The 23376-nt window shown below is 41.8% G+C and overlaps 1 protein-coding gene across 4 annotated transcripts in view; it reads right to left on the bottom strand.

Moving 5' to 3' along the window:
• LOC128872785 (LIM/homeobox protein Lhx9) overlaps positions 1 to 23376 on the bottom strand; it is a 378653-nt gene that overhangs the window by 97567 nt on the left and 257710 nt on the right. The window contains exon 1 of one of the 4 annotated variants that reach the window (XM_054115816.1): positions 20037 to 20337. The exons of the other annotated variants lie outside the window; for them this stretch is intronic. The gene's annotated coding sequence lies outside the window, so the exon portion shown is untranslated. Of the gene's footprint in view, positions 1 to 20036; positions 20338 to 23376 lie in introns of those variants that run through there. 4 annotated transcript variants of the gene reach the window in all.

Raw genomic sequence — 23376 nt, 5'->3', positions numbered from 1 at the left:
AGAGATCGTTGAGACCCTGCGCGCGAAACGAGGCCCGTTTCCAGCTCCGTAAAGACGCTTTCTTAGTTTCCGCGTCCTTCGACGCAGCATATTATTATTGTTTATTGTTGCAAGTGGTTAGACAATCTCCCAGAGACCATGTATTAAGATTTCCACGCCCATCCGTTTTGTGTCTTCTGTCGATAAAATTGTGGTGAACCTCAATTATATTGATAATCAGAAGATGAAGGTCTAGATAGATGAAGTTATGATAAGATATGCTTTGAGATCCTAAGTGATTCTGCAAGTGATAATGCTAGAGGGCCAAAGGCTTCTGTTTTTACCAAAACAGGAAGTTCCCTCCTTCTTCATCCAACGCTTTTGCGATTCTATGCACTTCTGTGCCGTTGAAGCTAGTTCAGAGCTTCTGCTTCATTTAGAAGAACTAGCCTGTTTACTCAAACTGTTTGCTCTTTTCTGTCGAACAGCTCAAAGGCACTGCCGAAGTACAAAGAATCCCAAGTGTTCACGCATACACCCATCTTTAGAAAACTCTACACGCGAGGTATTGTAAACGACTACTCCTCCAGCAAGTTGGTGTCGATGACCCTGTCCACCCCATCTCTCCATTGAGAAACTTCAAAAATCGGGATTTGTAACTCAGAGTTCCTTCCAAGCCGTGCAAACACAGACCAGAAACGCTCAACAACAGTCGGATAAAGAACACTGGTGGGCGCGGCGGTCCAAAATTCGCGTTTTATTCGCGAAAACCGTGAGGGATTGCATCTCGCACCCTCAACGCGTCCAGAACCTGGCATGTGTCACTTCTATCAGTTTATCAGATGCTGAGGGCGGCTACGACAGCTGTTACCCAAAGGTATGGCAATTTTACAAAGAGGAAGAGGCACAGCGCGGTCGGGGCTGCGGAACCGGGGTAAAAAAGGAGAAACAGAAACAGGGCGGGAGAAGAAACAGAGCGGAGAGAGCGAAACGGACGCAGGAGGGAGCAGGATGGACCAAGACGACCAATATCTGTCAAACACATATTTTTTCAGATTTATCACGGTCTCGTTCCGTGGACCAAACCCAATTTAATTTCCTTACCGCAGCCCACGCCCGACGATCAACCCTCCGTTTCGATCCGCGGCCTCCCAGCTTCCACGGCCCCCGGATCAGCCCAGTGAATTCAGATTATTCGATTTCGGTTTCGTGGATCGCGCAAGTGAAAGTAAAGGGGACCTCGTTCGCGACCGATGTTTCCCCTAGGCGAAATCGTTGTATCAGATTACTTCAAGTGACTTTAACTTGGACGAAGTTTTCTCGTACCGATGTCACGACAAGGGAAAGCACGGTAATGTCCTTCGTATTGCCACAAATTGTGTTCCTCGAGTTGTCGCAGAGGCATCCCAGTGGTTTCCAAAACTAGAGCCGTTAGTGACTAAAGATGTTTATGCAAATTCATATTTTTGTAGAGAGGGATGAAAAACAGAAACTTATATTAAAGTATGTTTCATATTTTATAAACAGTCAGCGTAAGAAATATTCGTACAGTAACCAATTTAAAATAAAACTAATAAGAAAAGAAATAATCTTTTCTTTTTTTGATATTTTTGTAAACATTAAGGGCAATAAACAGTAAAATCTACTTTAGAAATATGTAGGAATGTTGGCGATTTATTTCTTTCCCTTAAAATTTATTAATAAAATAAATATATTAAGTTTTAGTTTGTAAGAATATTAATTACACATTTATGCATAAACATCCATAGTCTAGTAATGAATCGAGGTGGAGATGTTAAAGCACGTTCTGCAGAGCTTTTAATAAGAGAGCACAATGGTGCCTTCGATGGATTAAATAATTTTTATTCGTTAATTAAAAGTGCATCTGGTATTTGGCGCTCGCATTTCTGTAACCGGTTTTTAATTTTCTGTTTGTTTTTTTCTTCGAGAAATTAATTAAACCGGAGTTCGAATCAACTGAATTCAGGCCACGCTCGATGAAAAGCGACTGCGGAGTTTAATATAATTTCGCTGAAAGAAAATATAAATTTTACGCGAACGTCTTCGAGGTGCGTTAAAACAGCTGCAGCCAGGAGACTCATTGAACAGGCTGGCGTCATTCGCCTTACAGAAATAAATTATAAAAAATTGGTGGAGTCCAAGATGCTGGGCATCTACTCGATCGAATTAGGTATTCGATACTGAAGGTTCAAAGTATCTGATCTCAAAGATCTAATAATCTTGACAGACATGATCCCATGGATTCGTGTTTTCCACTACCAAACCCTCCACAGCTTCGGGAACCTCTATAAAGTCTCACATATCAAAGCCTATAGAGACCCTCCAAAAGTCATCGAGGAGACCTACATTTTGATTTACTCAGACAAACTCTCAGGTGTTCCCCCTTGTGGTATGCTAAATACTCTACTCGATTTAAAAGGACGCCTCATTACCCTGCAACCTCATTAACCTGATTTTCCTGAAACGAGCCGAGGTTCCAAACGCTCCCCTAATGAAAATTCTTCGTCGAAAGATTTCATCAAATGCCCCCTACGCTTCGGTCATCGTTGCGTCATCGCGACTCCCAGAGATCATCTAAGTCACGAGCGGTCCACGTTGACCGATCGTCGAGTGAAACTAATTAGCGTTTCCCTTGACTAATAAACGTGCATCGCGCTAATTGCATCCCCGTCCAATGACACGCTAATTGTAAATCCCTCTAACGACGCTCGAGTGAATTCACGTGACCGCCCCCCCGGGCAAAAAGTCCTTCGTTGTTACCCTCGCTGTTGCAGGATGACGGAGTGAACGGGATCCTTAACGTGCCTTCATCGAATTAATTTGCCCGGCGACGACAAAGGACCGAAGTCCTTAAAGAGTGAGGACTTCCTCCCTACCTCTACACCGCGGCCACCCCTTCTAACCACTGTTTCTCTTTTTCCGCATTCTCCTTTCGCTGCTTTTCATTCCACCACTCCAACCCCCTCTCGAGCTATCCCTCTACCTTGCCTAATGAAATTCTATCCCCCCCCCTCCCCACTCACTCTGTGTATCTCCCCGCGATACGTACCCCCTCAGCCCCTCGTTTTACATCTGCCTCCTCGGGAATAACGAAAAGAGATCCTTTCAGCAGATGCAATCCGCCATGACGCTGCTCCTCGGTCGCTCGTGGCCGCCAACATTTGTCGGTTCTCAGCTTACATCGCGTCGCTGCGGTTTGCGCGCGAACGCACGAGCGACGGCGAGCGTGCGGCCAGCGAACACTACTCTTAGGCGAGTTATGTTTGTAGAAAAAAAAAAAGAATCCTGAGCCTTGACGATTTCTATTTTTTTCTGGTTATTTATTATATTTAACCCTATTGCAACTTTCTCGCAGAAAAGTGTGCCGACATCCGGGAATTTTGTTTGTAGCTACTAAATGTCTGACGTTTTTGATTGGTACGTTTAAAGTACATACTTCAAGGAATATTTCCGCCAATTTCCACTGGAATATGTTAATCTACGCAGAAAATGGCGAAGTCGACTTTGCAAGGTGTAGGACCTTCGCTGTATTGCCTCCAGCGATTTTCCAAAAATCAGAGATTCGAGGTGTCTGGTTCTTTCTTTCGCGGTGCCGCTGGTGCAGCGTGGCATTACTGCGAACTTTCAGCCGTTAATTCTCACTCCATGTACGTGACGCGAATTGCTGAAGTTTGAATATTTACGGTGCGTAAATATGTGCAGCGTGTAAAGGCGATGTAATTCGCCGGGCGAATATTTCCACCATACCTGGAGGGTGAAAATCGTCGGCTGAAATTTTTCCCTTATCTGTTCCATCGGGAGAGCACAAATCGCGTAAGATTTCGACGTTCGACCCCGTTGGAATATTTTCCTTTCGGAAGAGAAGCGAACAGAGAAAAACTTTAACCCTTTATTAATTATGGTGCGTTCGATAGTTATTTTACTCGAGGTAATCGATTGTAAGGTGAATCTTAATAAAAAGACCCTTTAAAGTGCAATTAAAGTCTGCTACAAATGAACGCTTGCTGATCACATCATCTTACCAATAGTTGCACCTTTAAATGAATTTTTTCATAATCATTTCAACCACGCGAATGGGTCATTAACGACCCAGAGAAAACTACTGTTCGCGTATCGCGATTTTTGTACAAGATTAATTATTATTTTAATTGTATTAGCTATAATACCTTTTCAGAGGGATTTATCACCCATAAAACCTGCGTGGACATCCTAATAAAATGTTGCCCACCTCTGCTCACCTCGCAAGCCGTTATCAAAGGGTTAATTGGCAATCGCCATTCCAATTGAACCCATTAAATCTTCCTGTGTTTTTTTTTCCCCGAGACTTTAGGATAAAAAGTTGCCGATTAAAAGGTCTGCAGGTGCAGTCACATTTATCAGGAGATCGGGCAAAGTCCTAATATTCGAGCCTCTGAAAATTCTTCCGTCACTTTGAAGGCTCGAATCGAGGTGAAATGAAAGGAACAATAAACGGGGAGAAAGGAGGCAACGGTAACGGGCGAAGAAAAGAGAAACAGGGACAAAGGAAGTCGAGGAAATTGAGAGTGTAAGGGGAAGAAGCGCGGGGGTTGAGGAAAGGAGCCACCACGCGTGAACGTCGAGGGCTGCATTCGCGCATCCTGCGGCGTTCGCTTACGAAACAGGAAATAATAGCGCATTAGCAACGGCAGCTGCGATATTATCCTGGATTGAAATGTCATTCAAGAGCCCGTGGAAAATTGCGGAGGGGGGCAGAGTGTGCAGGGCGAGGGGTGCGAAACTTTGGACGATTGTTGCGTCTCATTTGGGCAGAGACGAAGTCGATTCTGGGCGATTTGTCATCGAGAAAAATAATATTCTCTACACAGGTTGACACCTTTTTTTTTTGTACGTTTTGAGAAGCTGGGATGGCTGGAGCTGTCGGGAAAATTACGATCTATCTTTTGAAGTCTTTTATCGTTTCGAAATGACGTTCAAGGGAAGTAAAGCAAGTACAAAAACTCGATGTTTACACTTTCTACACACTATGTACTTTTAAATTCGTACGCACAGTATGATCTCCATAAATTTTTAATTTTGTTTGAGTATCTAATGTAAATATCTCTAATGTTTATATTTTTCATAGATTCTGCATGACAGAATAGCATCTTTCCATATATCGATTTTAGTAATTTCTTTTCGTACACGTTAGTGGAATGAATTTAATTTTGATACTCGTAAGGTCTGAAAACGACTTCAAAACGAAGTAAACAAATCGTACCACCTTGCTCCCGTTCACGATTTTTTATTTGAATAAAATCTTGCTCACCTCCCGTCTCGATCTATATTGCACTACCCGATATATTTATTCTTCCCGATCGATTATTCGGTTACCTGGCAAGAAAGAGACAGGATTCGGAGCAGGTTCACAAGGTATTGTGGTACACCTCGTCGAATTGAGAGCATAAAGCACGTTGAAAAACATTCCAACCTTACGCGGGTCTGGTTAATGGTTAATAATTATCCACCTCAGCCTCGAGAGCACGTAACGATGTTTATCTTTAAACCCATTCCACTTCGAACTTCTATTACTAAATAAAAGATCCTTTCACCTCGATAACGGGCCGCTCTCGTGCTCTCTCGCGCGCGCCTCGCTCTATCTTTTTCTCTCGCGAGCTATGAAATTACCGAGTGTATCCGTAAATCCACGATTCCTACGATTCTCCGTCGTTAATGAGTAATTAGCGCTCGAACGGCAATTAGCGACGAGAGTAGCCGACTCGCAGAGGGGAAAAATATTTCAAAAAAATAGCTCGGCCGAAGGCAACGTCGCGACGTCGAGTGCCTGACGCGAGGAACACCCGTCGAAACGTCGAGTTCACAATACGGCTCGAGAGGAAACGGCGGCTCTGTGCGTCGTAATTAGTTGGAATCGAGGAATTAAAGAAAAATAACGGACGATAATTCTGCTCGCTCGAGCGACTTGTTATTTATTTCAAGGCTCGACTCTCCGACTCCTACATATTTTCAGAACTGCAAGCTTTTTCTTTGTGTTTGATAAAGTAATGGGTCTAAAAAGGATTTATTAAATGTACAAAAAGAATATACTAGATTAGTACAAGCTGAGAGAACGAATGCCCCCTGACCGAACTTCGAAACGGCGCGGCGCGAGTTTACGAACCCGAGTCTGCTAATCATTTTCCAGAGCTATACCCATTCAATTTCCTCTGCAATATCATCGACGTTATATCTCATATTTACATCGCGTTCGTTAATTTCTGCACTCTTTCTATTAAAAGAAATAAAAGATGCCTCTGCAGAAGACTTCTAGTCGCGACGAGTGGCGCTCTCGCTGAGCCAACCGTCGAAACGTCAAGTTCGCGATACAACTCGGGAAAAGGGGAAGTGGGGGTTGTAACGCCGGTTCTGCGCGTCGTAATTAGTCGAAATCGTCGAATTAAAAAAAAAAAAAAATAATAAAACAGAGGGGAAAAAGCAGAAAGGAAAAGAGAGAAGTGGTTGTAATACAAGGAAAGACAGAAAAAGGAACGAAAGAGTCGCTCGCTCGCTCGCTCGCTCGCGTACTTGTTTATACGTTGAAAACTCCAACGGTCTTGGCCGGGCTCGCGCGGCGGCCAGTAACATCGGCCAAAATTTTAATTAATCCGGAGAGCTTATTAGTTCGAGTGCCGACGAGGACCGGCCAGGATCGAGGAGGGGCCGGGAACAATTTCCAAGTTGAGCGAGGAGCGCGAAGTGGGATGAAAAGGGGGCTCCCCGTTTCTCCTACGGCTCGCACAATCGAGCGAGGCAACCGACGGGGGTGGGACACTGATGGGCGAGGGGAAGGAAAAAGGCCAACGAGTAGGAAAAGCGCGTGATACAAAACAGACGCGCCGTGTTCGATAAGCCTCGCTATATTTTCGTTCCTATTACCGCCAACTTTCGAGCACCTTTTCGAGTTCTTTCGGGGGTAACGACGTTGGCTTTTTGCCTGAGGCCGCGATCATGCGTGATCGCGACGGGGGTTACTCGCGTGCGCAGTGCTCCGTCTTTTGGAACGCGTTCTGATACAATTCGGGAATTATACCGGGTGTTCTGCGAGCTATAGTGCGAACGATTATGGTTTAGTTTGGTATTGGAAGCTTCGTACTTGCGTCCTAGGTTAGAATTGCATCGCTGTAATTTTATATCGAATCTGAAGAGTGTCTAGAGTATGCGAGACTACCATTCTCGATGGTCTCGCTAGGAAAGAAAATGAATCGAAAACGCAGAACGGTGCGTTTTTATGCCAGGCTCTATTTCAGAGAGAATAAATTTTGAAAACAAACGGATTACGCGTTCACTAAAATACCAACCTCACGTATCTCAGTAAACAAACGTTCCAGCTCGTATCGATCTTATCAGATAATAAGAACGGATGCAAGCATGGCCTTGTCGATGTTGGTAAATATAGAGCGATTCAAAAAGGATTGGACTCTTTGGAAATATTCTTATCGATCGATTAAGATTATTTTGTGGAGTAAACTCCACTGGGAAAAATAACGACGTCTCTTTTACGGATCGACTCGAGCTACATATTCGTAACAGATATAATCGCTGAATAAAAGATTTTTAAAACCGATCGATTCCTTTTGGATCGCCCTGTAGAAACGCAAACAGAAAGACTTGTCTTGCACACGTCTACTCGACAAACTTTTTCAATCGATCCTCTCGAAATAGAAGCCTCGTAAAAACAATTTTATTCCACTTTTTCAATGTACCATTATTTGTTCTATTTTTCAATATCGGTGTGCTCGTTTATTTACGCGGCAATTTCGCGAATGGGAGTACATAGTAGTCTCTCTTTTCATAAGTTTGAGTGTACTTCTATTCTGGATACAGTGGGTAAGCAAATGATTATGATCGGTTTAAGTGGCATTGTTGAAGAATATTGAAAGAAGATGTAAACGTATTCAACAAAACTTATTCTATAATTAATAGGTTTCATTTTAAGTGTATTATCAATTCCATGATTATTCAAACTCGAGGTAAGTGATAATCTCTAATGCCATAATCATAATAATTCAATTACAGGCTGTATTAGTACGATACTATTAGCCAATAATATCTAGCATACTATTATTACCAGTATTGCCGAGGTCGATGAGATAAAAGAAAATATTAATGGGGTCTATACTCGCAGCATTTATTGATCGTATATAGCATAGTAGGTCCATTGTAAATGTTTCCTCGTATGGGCAGCGTTACTGTCAGTATTTCATTTCAATGAAACTTCGTACTGCAATATACCAACCCGGGACGAGTAGACCCTTTTTATTTAGGACGCATGTCCTGGGGATTTATAGTAGATATTCCGTAGCATAGCTATTACAACTTTCCCTCGCGTCGAGCCATGATTGGTCACTGCATTTTGTTTAAAACGGATGGGAAACTGCTTCGAAAATATTTTGAAAAACATCGCCACGGAATAATCGGCCGCTACTGTTCCGATCGTTGTTTTTATTCCGATGAATGCCTTATCAAGCGGCTGGTTTGTTCGATAACGTACTATTATTTACTTGAGTTTCGATTGAACGTGTTTTTGTTAAATCCGATACAATTTTTAATGAATCGCATATATTTTATGTGATTGAATTTAATATTCATTTCATCGATTATATTTTACGCGAGTGAATATGATTTGTTTTTAATGTATTACTTCCTTTGATTGAGTTTTTATTGTATTTTCACCGAATATAATTTGGGTTCCATTAAACATTACTTTTATGTACCTGAATACTTTTCACCGAATTCAATATCATTTTTTTTATTACCAGAATCTATTTTTCCAAACTGAAACTAATTTTTATTAGATGGAACCTACGTCACGAATAAATAATACTTAACGAATGCCTATTATTCGAGTGAAACAGTGTCCGAGCTCCGTGGGCGAGAACAGTGGATACCGTCGCGTAGAAGAAAGTTCACCGAGGTGAAAAGAACGCCAATACCGGCGGACTCCAGCCTTGAAGAAGTCGAGGATCTTGGATGACGAAAGGCAAGGCTCGAGAGCGAAGGAAACCGAGCATGCGAGCGAGAGCCGGCCGGCTGACGATTAACGAGCGTCACATTCGTCAAACCGTGCCCAGAGCCACTGGGTGATACGTGTAACGAGCTAATTAACTTAATTTATCGCCGTTTGACGGAGATCCAATCGCAGATGCGCGGCACGTTAATTGTACGTCCATTAGCCGCCGATACGATCGTATATACCCCGGTCCATACTCTCTAACGATCGCTTTGCAGCTCGTTTCGCCGATCCCTTCGTCTCGGCAGACCCTCGCCGCCGCGATTTTCGATTTTTCGATCGCCCCCCTCTCCCACGCCACTGGTGCATCTTGGAAATCTCTCTCGGACCTCGATACGATTTATTCGCTACTTTCTACCCCAGGAATCTTATCGTTCGATCCTTTACACTTATTGTCAAGGATTTTGTTTTTAAGAGAATAACAACTCGAAGGCAATTTTGTAGAGGCGCTACTGACATTCCAGAGGCCACCTTTTCCCCACAAATATATAATTTAAAATTTACATTTTAATTTAAATTTCATCATTTAAATTTTATTCATGTATTCTTTTAGTTCGTTTTGTATTAACATAAATAAAACTTGGACTGACAGTGAGGCGTGACGCGTATTATGTTCGTTGTCAGGAGCTCCTAACCCCTTCTGAAGAGTCTATTGCCATAGGGACGAATTATATTATTCGAAACGAATTGCGATTTTTACCGCAAATAATTTCAGAGACTTAAATTTTACGAGATGGATGAAAAGTAATCACCTACGAATCCTAATTAAAATAAATCCCTCTAGCTTCATCAAATTCCCTCGTGGTCGAGATAAGCAAACATCACAGGCTCAAGTGACGTACCCAACAAGCTGCGTAACAGAATGCACTCTCCCATTCCGTTATTCCCGGTGAAAACCCCGAGTCCTCGCTCAAAGGTGTGAAAATAAAAAAAAAAAAAAAAAGAAACTGCATCCCTCAACCAAGCCCGTCCCTTTGCTCGCCCATAAAAGCACCGAAGCACGCGGTGAAACACAATACCCGAGCACCGCAATGACCAGGATTAAGACAATAAACTCCTCGTAAACCAACATCGTCGTGCCCCTGCCTCCCCACTCTCGAGTCTCTTTCAACATCGAGCCACAGCAATCGACCTGTTGGTTCGAAGATGTTTGGATCAACAATCCTAAAAGCAATAGGTGGCGTTTCGCTAGCTGGAAACGCCGATTCCGTTTCGAATCTGAACAAAGGGCGATCCTGGATTTCATAGCCTTGAGAAAAGGACACTTGGAGGTATCGTGAGACATGAACATGGAGGTCAGAGGTATTTAGAGAGTTGTGGTGAAATTTTTGAGGTAAGATCTTTTTACTTGTATGAAATGGTCGAGAATGGAGGTTAGCATAAGCGAAGCATAAAAGGGAAATTCTTTCTCTAAACTGAGGTCTCTATCTACATGGTCCTTGTGTCTTGGATCTTCCGAAATTGACCTAGCGTTTGGTTACATTATTCTTCATGATCTACGGATCTACTGTTTTATTCTGGGATCACTGTTCAATGTCTGAAGGCATCCAACAACTCAAGCATCAAAACTTGGACAAACAGCTCAGTCTGTACCGAATAAATCCCAACCCCTTGAGCATACAGCCTCCCGCAATCCTCAAAAATCCTCCAACCATCACACGGTTCACAGGTAGAGAATCTTCGCCAGGAAATCCTCAAGACTTCTCTAGACCAAAACGAACGAGAGAAAAAAATTCCTCGAAACACGAGTAGCGTTGCTCGATGACCGGCGATCGCGAATCCGAATTCGGCCAACAAATGCTATCGTTATCCGAGACATCGCCGCGCTCGAGTTCTCCCAGAAGCCCAGGAAAAGAAAGAGAAACACGCTGTAGCTTCCAGAGGTCGCGCACGTGAGAAGAGGAGGACGTACCGGACGGGGGGGGGGGGGGGGGTAGCCGAAGAGGAATGGTACGGAGAGACACCCGCAATTTCGTGATTGCTTTTCAGACGACACTTTGTACACCCATGGACAGCACCAACCAACTCATTACGGTAATGACACGTGTGCATCAATTCGCATTAATATTCTAATGGACGTCAGGGAGGGAGAGTGGGTTCGGGGCGCGAGAGAGCCCGACACAGACGCCCGAAAGGCTAGGGGGAGAGAAAGGGGATGCTTGGTGGGGTGGACTAGGGTTGTGGGTGGGGTGGAGGGAGAGGAAAGTGAGGTAGGGGTGACACAGATGGAGCCGCGTGGGAGACACGGGCTGACTGGAGTCGGGATGAGGGGGAGGGCAGACGCCGGGATGGGGAAAAAGCCCTAGAAAGGAGGCAGCGAGATGAAGGGAGACGGTACGCTATCTTGCGCATAATGCCAATTAATTAATGGATACTGTGCCCGTGCTACGGCTCGATATTATGTAACTGGTGCCTAGGACGGCTGTTATCGATTTACGGTTTCGTTGCCGAGGTGAACGTAAGTTTCGCTGGTACGAGCAGTTCGTTACAGGCGTACGCGCTTCCTCTCGATGCCTGGGACCTTTACTCGGACCACCGTGGACATCAGATTTAGGGTTTAGGGTTTCGTCGAATGGAATTTGGATTTTTTTTCTGCAGCCACCCAGTCGTCGAGTGGGAGTTATTATTAGGGGTCTAGCTTAGGTCTGGCTACTTTGCACGGTAGAATTGATGCACTTTTGATATTATTCGAAAGTATCGTGGTGTATTATGATACTAGATTGCAAATGTCTCTTTTATCGAAACATCAATGAAGAACTGACTCTTCTACGAAAGTATCGACGCAGAAATAACCCCTCTATCTGTCTACCCCTCAAGAATCACCCTTTAGCACTCCAACGTCACAATTATGAAACACAATTAATAGAATAGCAAAGCCCACATTACTCATATAAAAATTGAATTTCTCTGAGATTCTCACTTCAGGATGAATTTTTCTTTCTCCGGTGCCGAAGGAAACAGAGTCACTCGAAGTCAGTGGAGCGAGTGACAATGAAATATGCAAACGGCAGGTAGATAAATCACGCGGTGGATATAAATAATAGAGACAATATGGCCACGTACGTGAGACAGAAAGATCAAAGACCGTACGGACGTTTCGCCAGCTGGATATCGTTATCAATGATATAATTTACAGCTCCAACGTTAAATGTCACATATACTCCTAATATTTACGATCGCGCGTCGTGAAAAAGTTCGAATTCGTTCGCGCTCCGAAATCACGCTTCACCGTTTCAATTTTGTACAATTATAACTCGTTCGTTTACGGGTAGCTGGATCTTGATTAATTACCGTACAAAGTATGCCAAGATAGGACGAATAAAATGCAATAACGAGCAAACTTTTGTTTCTCATAGTTTCACTGATATTAACTCGCGAAACTTATGCTTTTACCGCGCAGACCATTATAAATTTTAAATTATAGAAAATTACCTATTGACAGATTCATAGCTACTCACGACAGACTCGATTATTAAACACACATTAAAGAAAAAAAATACACGTACACGTTAAATTACAGCGTACACACGAACGAGATAGCTCGCGTTAGTTTTCTATGTAACAGCTCATCCTGGTGATAAACGTGTACAGATTGCACGAATAACTGTACTCCCGAGATATCCCCGTTATTTTCAACAAATGACTCAATGATGATCACAAAAATCAACCAACGACGGATAATTGTCGCAAAAAAACCGCTGACCAATGAAGAACGTATCACGGCAACAGAACCAGTTTCTTTGCAAAGTAAAAGTAGAGTAATTCCAAGTTTATACATCGCTTCCTCAATGTTCGTCTTCTATCTCGCGTTCAGGGGATTAACGGCCACCTATGGTGTCCAATGAACGTAAACGAACATCGAGAATATTTAAAAATCCCCGGGAATGTTTCTTATACAGGGTGAGTCGGGTGAAGCTAAATTTATGCGATCTCGAAGGACGAAAAACGCTAAACGAAAATGTTTCCATCCACGGTCATCTCTTTCAGAGTTAACAAGGTCCTCGCTTTCATTATTCACGTTTAAAGTTTGGCTATCATAATATGCCCTTGGATAGAAACATTTTTCATTCATGAGAAACTTTCTAACGTGTAACGCTAATGAATTTTGCTCGAAAATTACTCCACAATTACTTTAGCTTATGTATTAAGCACTGATATTTACAGAATTGACTTACTCATAGGAATGGAACACTTTTTGGTATCCTTCAAGGTAAAATGATAGTTGTAGAAGACGCTTACCTGTAACATAAAAAAAGTGGAGGATTAGTAAGAGCATTCCAAGGATGCGTCAAAGTACATGAATTTTAATGAAAGTGTATTGCTGATTTAACCTTAATTTAGTAGCACGTTAATAGTTCTAGAGAGCCCTGATTATTCCGGTAACAGCATCATCTTGTTTAATTCGAGATTATACTATAATTGATAATTTAGTTACACGGAAGCTGTTTGTTACCAGAGGGATATAATTCTTTTCTAGAAATCAATTTATCGTTCCCGTTACTTTGGCACGAGTGGTCATAAATATATGCGCATAAATTAGAGGAACATCTTTAATAAAATTGCGTCTTCCCAACGACTTGAAAGCACACATCAATTCCATCGAATGTCTGGCAGCACTCACGCCTAATTAGGAGTCGAGATTAACTATCTAAAAACGTTCTAAATTTACTTCATCTCGCGGTCGGGTAAGTAATAGTCGAACGTCTCTTTTTATGGTGGATAAAATTAAAAACGTTTGGAGTGTATTCTACAGGGTGTCTCGATGTCCGAGGTACACTCAGCACAGGGTATTCGATTTGGAGACTGAATCGATTAGCTAGCAATTTAAACATTTTTTTACGAAACGTTTTTAATAAAACATACGCAAGGTGCCTTCTCTAAAATATAAACGTGGTCACTTAATTTAGAAATTTTCAAAAATACAGTCAGTCCCATAAATATTTATACTTTCTATGTCTATTTAAGAAAAATTGTTTAAATTAAATGGTAGGTTCGATGTTCCCAAGTGTACGTTTGTATAAATATGTTGACGTATATTATCATAACGAAAAATTCAGTTGGTAATATCAAAATTATTATTTAATTTAGTCAAATTTCTTCGATAGGCATAGAGAGTACGAATACTTATGGGATGATTGTATATACCATACTTCGAATACATTCTCGGCAGATGGATTTTTCAATGATTCCAGAATAGATCACTTCATAAAAATTCCCTATTTTGGAGTACTGAAAACGAAGTAGGAGTAAAAGGTCGGAAAATGCTAGACTCACGTATACGCCGCGACGCCTAGACTCTAAGCCCTAGAGCAAAGTCAAGTGCATCGTTCACTGGAAGGAGCGAAGGATTTCCAGGTCGTCCTCTCCGGTCTCGAATCTCGACCAGCCCCCACCGTAGGCAAGATTAATGCGCGCTGCCGGTCAGGGCAGTCCATCAGCCGCTAATGCAACGGGAATTTCGTTCGAAACGTTAACAAAGTTAACGCCGTGGCCGCAGTCTCACGCAAAACGCACGTCATCGGCCGTAATGACCGATTACGCGGGACGAGTGTCATCGTCATGGCCGAACGGGTGTGACGATGGCGTCGGCGGCGTTACGCCTAAACCGCGCAAGGATCGTTATTGAATTATCCACAATTATGCCCGTAATCGAATCATCGTTATGACCAGTTAACGAGTTCATATTTGGAGGTAAGGTCTCTGGGTCAACGTGGAGGAAGAACTGGTTTCTGTGCTCGAGGGATCTGGCAATTTGGAAAAGATGCTTTGATTGGTAACGTGGACTGTACCAGTCAGAATCTGAGGTCTCTAATATCCCATCGCAGGGAGAAAGGAAAATAAGACTTGGAAACAATTATGAATCGTGTAAGGTGAGATGGTCAAGTCTAACCTTGTGAATGTAATTTCATACTAAAAGCAAAAGTATGTCAACATGGTCTATACTCCTCTACTCACGGTATCGAAGGTAGCAAGAAAGAGCAGCCCTGATAGGAATTGACTTGTAACAATAGCAAAACATTCCTTGGCACAATTTAATTCAAAAATTCGCGCTCTTAAAACCCAAAGTATACAAGGCTCCTCTTGCTCGTAGAATGTTAAAACTAATGACTTGCGAAAATATGTATCTTCCCGTTAAAGGTGAAAGCGCAGTTGTATCTTGCACATGCAGCGTTGCAATTGCGAAAAAATGAGGTCGTAGAAAGTTAGAACTCCTTCAGCCATTCAACTTTTTAATGAGCATACGTAAATTTTATTAGTCTTCGACGAACACAGAAGGAACTTTTTTCTCTCGACCAATGAAATCTACGTTTTCAAAATTACAGAAGAAAAATGTTATACTTCTAGCACGGGACAAAAAAATTGATAACCTTGTTTCGTTCAACTTGTTCTTCAGCAATTTTTTCCCTATCTGCGTAAAAGGGGATATATTTCGCGCAGGGGTTTGAGCCCGTTCCATTCGGATTTCGACGTCACTGGAAATGCTCTAAATCCGTAGCCGCGACACGCCAAATTTACGTCCTCCTGCAGTGTTTGTAATACGCGTTTCGTTGTTGTCGTTACGAAATCGATTCAGATGGGCGGAATGTTGTTAACGCGTTTTAGCTTTCAATTTTGAACGCGACATTTGGTGTCTATTGTGGAATAGTCGGGCGCAAGTGCGAGAGCCGGGTGAGCGGGGCCACATTCAATCGACTCTTTTGACACTCCTACTGTCAAATTTATCGAACGTAATATATTCAGCGTATACGGGATGGCGCGCTTCAAATTACCATCCCCGATAATCGCCAACACTATTATTTTACATAAACGGGAAAACAGGTATTGAAATCCTTCCGAATAAACCTGTCTACGTTATTTCGACCCCCTCGAATCAGCATTCTTCTACTACACCAGTCGACGAGATATAATTGCAAATATTATAGTATATAATTTTGTTAAATTCTAAAAAGTAAGCATAACATACACACAGTATCTGATACACTTACCGAGGGAAAAAAATATCGAAGAATTTAATTAATGTATAAGTACATGAATTTTAATAAACACAGATATATTTATTAATTCAGTTCTAAATTAAACATTCATGTAAATGCACACAAAATATTTGTTCAAATATCTAGTAGTGGACCTAATTTATCAGTTTGCTTTGATGACTCTCGTGTCTCGTTTGTTAGGCTGATGGCCGCGGTTGACTCATCGTTACTATAAAAAATACAGAAAATGTTTCGAGCTTGGTTTGGACCCCTCGAGACGAGGCCACTCGACTTGGCGAACAATCGAAGAGGGAATGAAAACTCGAGGATCGCTGGAACTCAGGTACGGACAAATTTGGATGAAAATTCGGGGTTGGAATTGGTGGAGAAGGTGTTTCGTGCGTGGGCGTTCAACTTGTTCCAACGATCATCTTTACTCTTCGAGTCTTAGGTATTTTAATTCTTAGCTGGGGCCATTTTTGCATATCACGAATTGTAAGTGGGCTGTGTAAGGTTGTTTTCAGAACAAATGAAGGTGTGGTCATCAAATGGATGTATAGGGTTTGAGATAGACACGAGTCTTCTCTGAACAAGGATACGTATGTTTCATTCTTAAATTAGAAGAGGCATTGAAAATGTTTCGAGAGCAAGAAGATCAAACACAGTCTATATTGCAAGCTGTTCAATATGACTTCTCATTTGTAGTGTTTATATGAGATTTAGTGTTCATATGGTTACATAATTATGCAACGTCCTCACTCCACAATTTAGAACTGAGTTAATAAGTATATCTGTCATTATTAACATTCATGTACATATACATTAGTTAAATTCTCCGACATTTTTTTACTTCAGTAAGTGTATCAAATACTGTGTGTACACTAACTATATGTTTACTATTTTTTAAATTTAACAAAATTATATTCATCGAACTTAAAATAATCTAATACGTGTGAAAAATATTATATCTCGTTTACTGGAAGTAGCAGAAGAATGGAGATTCTAGGGGGTTGAGAAACAAGTAAACAGAAAAACTCCAGCAGAACACCAAAGGCTTCATCCTCGAAGAGGACAAAACCCCAGATGCAAATTTTCTACGTCCCAAGAGGGTGCTCCAAGGGTGGTTCTTTTCTCAGCAGCCTCGTTTTTCGGAGCGAAATGGCGCATAACCGTCGCACTCTCGCCCCTCCCCCTCGCCGCTAGATTTCTATCGAGCAAGAACGGTGTTCTCAGGCGATCCTCTCTCGCGCTTAATCTCGCCGCGGGATCTCCAGTTCGAGATGTCTTAAGAGCACGGAATCAATTACCGCGACTTTCACCGCGTGGGCGCGCCGCATCTGGCGTGTCCGGCTCTCCCACGTGAGCACGTGTGCGTTTGTCGTGTACGCGAACGGTCGGAGTGTGGGTAATCGACGGTGCACACTGTAACGCGGAATTAACGGCGACGGGGACGGCGACAACGACGCCCGTTAACGCGCGCCCAAGGAATTCCCGATGGAAACCTACGGTCCTCGGATCGTGGGACCGATGATCCTACTTTCGAGCGCTCCAGCACACCTGCTGGAGAGCAAAGAGCATTCCTCGTTGCTTTTCGCGGGGTGTCGCTAATTTCGCCGACGGAAGAACGGAGTCTTTGTCTTGGACGCTCAGGAGAGAAGTGTCGATGAGGTCGGAGGGGAAGGAGTAGATAAAATTAGAGGAGGCAAAAGTCTATGAGACTAAAATGTTAGGTTGACATGGCTTGGAAACAGGGTTGCTCGGGATCGAGACATTGGGGATGAGTTTTCTGTGATGAGATAAGAGTTCTATGAGATGATACTTGGAATATCTAAGGCTTTTTTTTAGAAAAATGAGAGGAATTTACATTGAGACTACAATGTAGTATAGTCTCTAGCTATAATAGCCAGAATTTTGTCCAAAAGTTTCGCCATCCAGGTTATGTAAGAATCCAGAGAACATTAATGTTCAGAGACAAGTAGATTTCCCACCGCATTACTTTTTAACGATTGAATTCGCCCAATGCGCGGCGGTACGTTTCGAGGGTCCGACTTTGTTTACGAGTTTCATAAAAATGTACCCTGATTGAGTCTCGCCCGACAACATCTCCCGACAACATCTCCCGACAAAATGGAATTTCGCGTTCATCGTCCGCTCGATTCTCGAGATCCTCCGCTCCCATAAAAGCGTCCGTTCGCGAAAGGTATTTACTTTGCCACGGGACACTTTAACGCTCCCGCCTGCTCTCTCTCTCTCTCTTTTTTTTTAAATCGCGTTTTAATTACGCCCCTGTTGGCTCTTCACCGTGAACAAGTTATCCTTCGTTGAGCGCGTGTCACGGAAGCAGCTCGTTTACGATACGTTCGCCCAAGTCAAAAGCCATGATTTGTAACGAAATAAAGAATCGCGATTTTTAATTAATTAGACACGTTTCGATCTATAAATACGAAAGAATGGATTTTTTAGCAAAAGCTGCCAATGTTGTCTGGGCTGTAGCGAGCGGCTTTATTCGCGGGGCTTATGAAGCAGCAGTCGAAAATTGTTCCGTTTGCCAATCGGAGTCGTTAAAACGGTATCGAGAACCGAATTTAATCTGCTGGAAAATAGACGGTGAAAATTTGTTTCGAGTATCATTTGATACGTGTTACGAGAAGGAAAGTAAACTGGGGAATGTTTGCACAAAACTATACGCGCCCTCTATTCCCGGTCCAATTTGCGCGCAGACTTTATTTTGGCCAAAAGCTTTGCGATTGCTGTTACGTTGTACTCGCGCGAGCCGTTTCCACGTTTGCATCTCAAATATTCCTTAAACTGTAAATATTGCTGAAAATAGGCGTCGAATGAAATTCGACGATCCCGTAAAGGGCAACGAAACGTTGCGATTTACGGTGACCACCGCCCAAAATGTACTCGCGGAGGATGGGAATAAAATTTCCACCGGCATAATAAGCAATTTGGCAAATTCAGTGACACAACGGCTCCCCACAGCAATTGCGCGGGATCAAAAGCAAACCCCCCCACTGGATGGTGAAGTAGTTAATTAATTTTTTGTGCATCGGTATTAAAACTCCACATTTTTTTACTGGATCCTACGCGAATGCTTTTTACGTTTCTGAAATTTCTGAAAAATCAGAAATTTTGCGAATGTTCTACCGAAGGATAAAGGGATTGGTACCATATTTCTGGAAATATGGGCACATTGTTGCGTTATGAAAATTCATTCACAAATTGAATTATGGAAGTGGTATTATTAGAGTTGCTTGAGAGATAATTTTGAAAAGGAATATTCTTCTTGTTGGTAGATTTAAATTGTGCATGGACAAAAAATTAAATAAAACGCAAATAAAATATTTAAAAAAAAAAACGCGAGAAACCACAGGAAAATACATAAAACGTAAAATTTATTCACACGTCCATAAACATATTTGTGTTAATTTTTCAGAAAATATCGCTGTAAGGGTTTCTTTTGCACCCCATCGTGTCTACCAAAGATTCGCGTCCATGACCTCGTGCAACAATAGTTAGATCTATGCCAACAATAAGATTATCGTACCGAGTCCGCGGGGTAGTGTTATCTCATAGTAGGAACTGCGCTGTCCGAGACGAGACACGATAAAGCTATTCCAGAAGCTCCAGAAACCCGGCAGTAACCGCAACAGGTTTAATGGCGGCACGTATCCACGTAACCCGCGATTGAAATTTGCGCTACCGTCTTTGCCAAAAGTCTATAAAACCTCACTGATGTGATCTCGTTTACGCCATAACTTAGGAATACTTTTTCAACAATCGAAAATCGCGTCGAGGAAATCACTAGTCAGTTATCTCGAATCGGGTAGTAGCATTACGATAGTACTCATACTTAAGGTAACGTGTCACGTAAAATTTTGAAAATGTAGTTCTAAAAAATAGAGACGTATAAAAATAGCCTCGTTTGGTACTCGACAAAAAAGAAAAAAATGTCTACTTAGAATTAACCTACCTAACAAATCCTAATAAATTATAATTGCCACTGAAATTTCATAGCGAACTAAACTCACCAATTTGACGTACTTCATCCTTGTGCTCCTCGGATGACAGTATGTTCCTAAAGAGTTCCTGGTCCCAATTATGTAGAAAATTGTGCAGGAAGGGTAGAAGCCCTTGTGCCCAGCAAAACCGAAGTCCCGTGGAAATATTGCGAATTTTTGAAAGTACTGTCTATAGTCCACACAAATGCGTACCATTGTTCTAATTACACCCGTTTACTATATCGCCACACGCGTTACATCAGGTATGTCCACGAGTGGAGCTCCACGCGTAGACGACTTCCACTTCCACGCGTCGCGACCGAGAGAGAAAGACTGAGGCGCGCCATAGAACGCAGAGACTGGAAGACGGGATGCTTGCGCAGTCGTACACTGCGCACCCTAAGCGAGCTGAGTAGGGAGACCTCCTAGAGCTACGGAGCCAAATTTGAACACGTCTGCACTTCACCCTTCGTTTTATTTGAATTCAACTAGCCTTTAAACCGTTCTAATATTCTAATCTAGGAAATTAGATAACACGATCTAAGATAAAATAACTAAAAGCATGATCTAGAATGTTACTATCAGAATCTTTAATGGTTTCAGGCTTGAAAACTGTATAAACTAATATAAATGCAAATATGAGTATACTCGTGATCGATCAGAAAAGTATTAAAAAGACACATGTTCTATTTGAGCCTGTCAAAGTTATCTGATAATTTAAATAAATGAAATTGGGAAAAAGAAGAAATATCTTATAAAATATATTGGAGTTATCCAAGCTTCTAATTCAGAATGACTCATCCTGTACAGACTTTACAGAAGAAATTTAAATCAATGATTTAAATAAAGATCGAGAACTACAGTCCTTTCTATTAACCTCCATTCCAAACAAATTTCTAAAAGATTCCGATACAGATTACGAACAGCAGCGAAGCGTGCAGCCGTCGATGAAGTTCGCCGTTGATGATTCTAGTTGTCAACTGGCCGCTGGCCAATCTAGTATTTATAAATCCAAGTGCGAATACTCGAAGCTTGAAATTTGATTTTCCGCGAGCTGCAGGTGTGACGACACTTTTCAGAATTCTCTTGGAACGATGCCGCGTAACCAAAAATACACCTGTCGGTAGAAGTGAAAAGCTCTTTTCGATAAAATTCAAAAATCCACACCAAAGAATCGATGCCAACCAGTTTCCCCATCTATCGAAAAATAGGCATTCTTAATTCCTAGATATTTTTATGAATAACACCAATTCAATCTACTCGAAGGAGCTATTCTTAGAAATTCACTTAATTTTGTAAGTAAATATCAAAAATACCGTCATTATATTTTTCCATGACGATGAATGGAATATTCTTGACTCGTTCGTTACAAGTTTGAAAATAAACTACTATTTCTACAGAGACAGTAAATTACATAATTTTTACTTTGTAAAAGGAACACTACCTAAAACGTCCATTATCATCCAAAGAGATTTCTATAAAAAAAAAATATGTCGATAATTGGGACATCCACCTCTGCCAAACGACTGTCTACTAAGTATGATAGCAGCGTCATCATATAAAATAAGTGTTGATAGAAAATCGACGCATAAATCAGCGAGAGCGTTTTTAGATGAAGCTGCTCCTCCATCCTCCTCGATAATCATAGCGAACGGTTTATTCACGTCGTCGAGTCCAACGCGTGATTACGAGCTACAACGTTGTCGTGATTACAGATTAATAACACCATGGCACCCTTCCCTGCTTTCTACTAAGTAAAAACGTTCGCGTTGTTTTTCATTTTGAATTATTGCTCCGCAGGCGCCAGGTTATCGGCAATCATCGTGATCGGGGATAAAAGGAACAGTTTGTATTCCACGCAGCGCTATTTGCAACGAACGCGCATACTCCGCGTGCGATAAATTATACGTATGGAACGGATGGCTTAAATAGATACGACATTCAGCATCGGAATCGTTTCGGTGTGCAATCTTTTAATTATCTCGAACATCGGAGCGTTACTTACGAGGAAGATCTTCGAGGTAATCGATGAGATAATAACCGATCGAACGTGACGTTTGTGGGCTCGACTATCTCGGTAATTTGCTCGATATGGAAGTAAATTAATTTAATTATCTCGATGCTTGGAGACTCTCATTGTCAGAGTTACATCTATTATTCGGTTCAAAGGGTGCTCCAAACCTCAAAGCTACGAGGATACAGCTGGCAATAACGATTAATCTAATAATTCTAAATATCCAACCATATGACTACAAGTAAACCTTCATGACAATGAACATTAAGCTCGAGTCCCACCCGAATTTTCGTCAGCTCCGCAGACCTCCAAAGTGTCATAAAATCAGCATCATAAAATTCCTAAAACGACCCAATCGAACACCTCGTACCAAGACGAAAAGCTGAACCACCTCGGTAGTATCGCGTCGACTAGATAGCGGACGAAAAACACATTCGTACGGTCATTAAACATTCGATTAACATTGCTCATTATCGTCGATCGACGTCGACTGTTCGCCGATACATCCAGCAACGGCCACTTTGCGGTTTGGTATGCGCAGGTATTTCGGCACTTCCGACAGAGTCGTTTGTCAGCATTAGAGGAGAGAAACGGGGCAGGTCGATCGGAATAAGCCAATTTTCCGAGCGATTTCTTATCGACTGCTGTGATCGGCCCCTTCAGTGATCCAACCGTTTTAACCACTCCACGAGACTCTCGTCACGTGTCGTCTCAGTGTCGAGGACGGTTTTATCGGTGGTCGTTAAACGCTTCGCGCCGTAAGTCGCGTTCTTCCGGTCTCTGTCGACTATTCCTTCCTGCTCGTCAACCCTCGACCCACTCCTTTCCTCCTCTAAGTCAAATTTTTACTGCTAATTGCGCTCTTTGGTACTGAGTAGAATGATAAATAGAGGGTGTTTAACCAAAGAGGGTGTTTTCTCAAAAATAATTGCATATGCGGACTGTGTTACTAGTATGGTAGGTGTATTGGATGGTACCAATGGAATATATTATGCTTTTCTTTTTGTGGAGAAAAAATATGTATATAGAATATAAAGAAATATAGGACATTCTATACATGGAATATATAGATGATTACTATCTATTTGGGAATACTATCAGAGATAACATTATGCTATTAGGTTGTCCCAAAAGTTTCTTCCATTTCATTAATAAGTAATACATTTACAATATTTTATGTCTAATGTTATATTATTAAATTGCGTACGATTTATTTTACTCCATTACTATTATACAATATTAACATCTAAGAAATTAGGTAGTTTATTTATATAAATACTGCCACACAAAATAATTGAGTGCAAGTCACGGAAGAAACTTTTGGGACAACCTAATACTTCTAATACATTCATACAT

This window comes from Hylaeus volcanicus, chromosome 2 (assembly GCF_026283585.1).
Source record: "Hylaeus volcanicus isolate JK05 chromosome 2, UHH_iyHylVolc1.0_haploid, whole genome shotgun sequence".
Lineage (NCBI taxonomy): Eukaryota > Metazoa > Arthropoda > Insecta > Hymenoptera > Colletidae > Hylaeus > Hylaeus volcanicus.
Note: the sequence above shows the minus strand (reverse complement) of the source record. Positions and strands in the feature narration are given on the sequence as shown.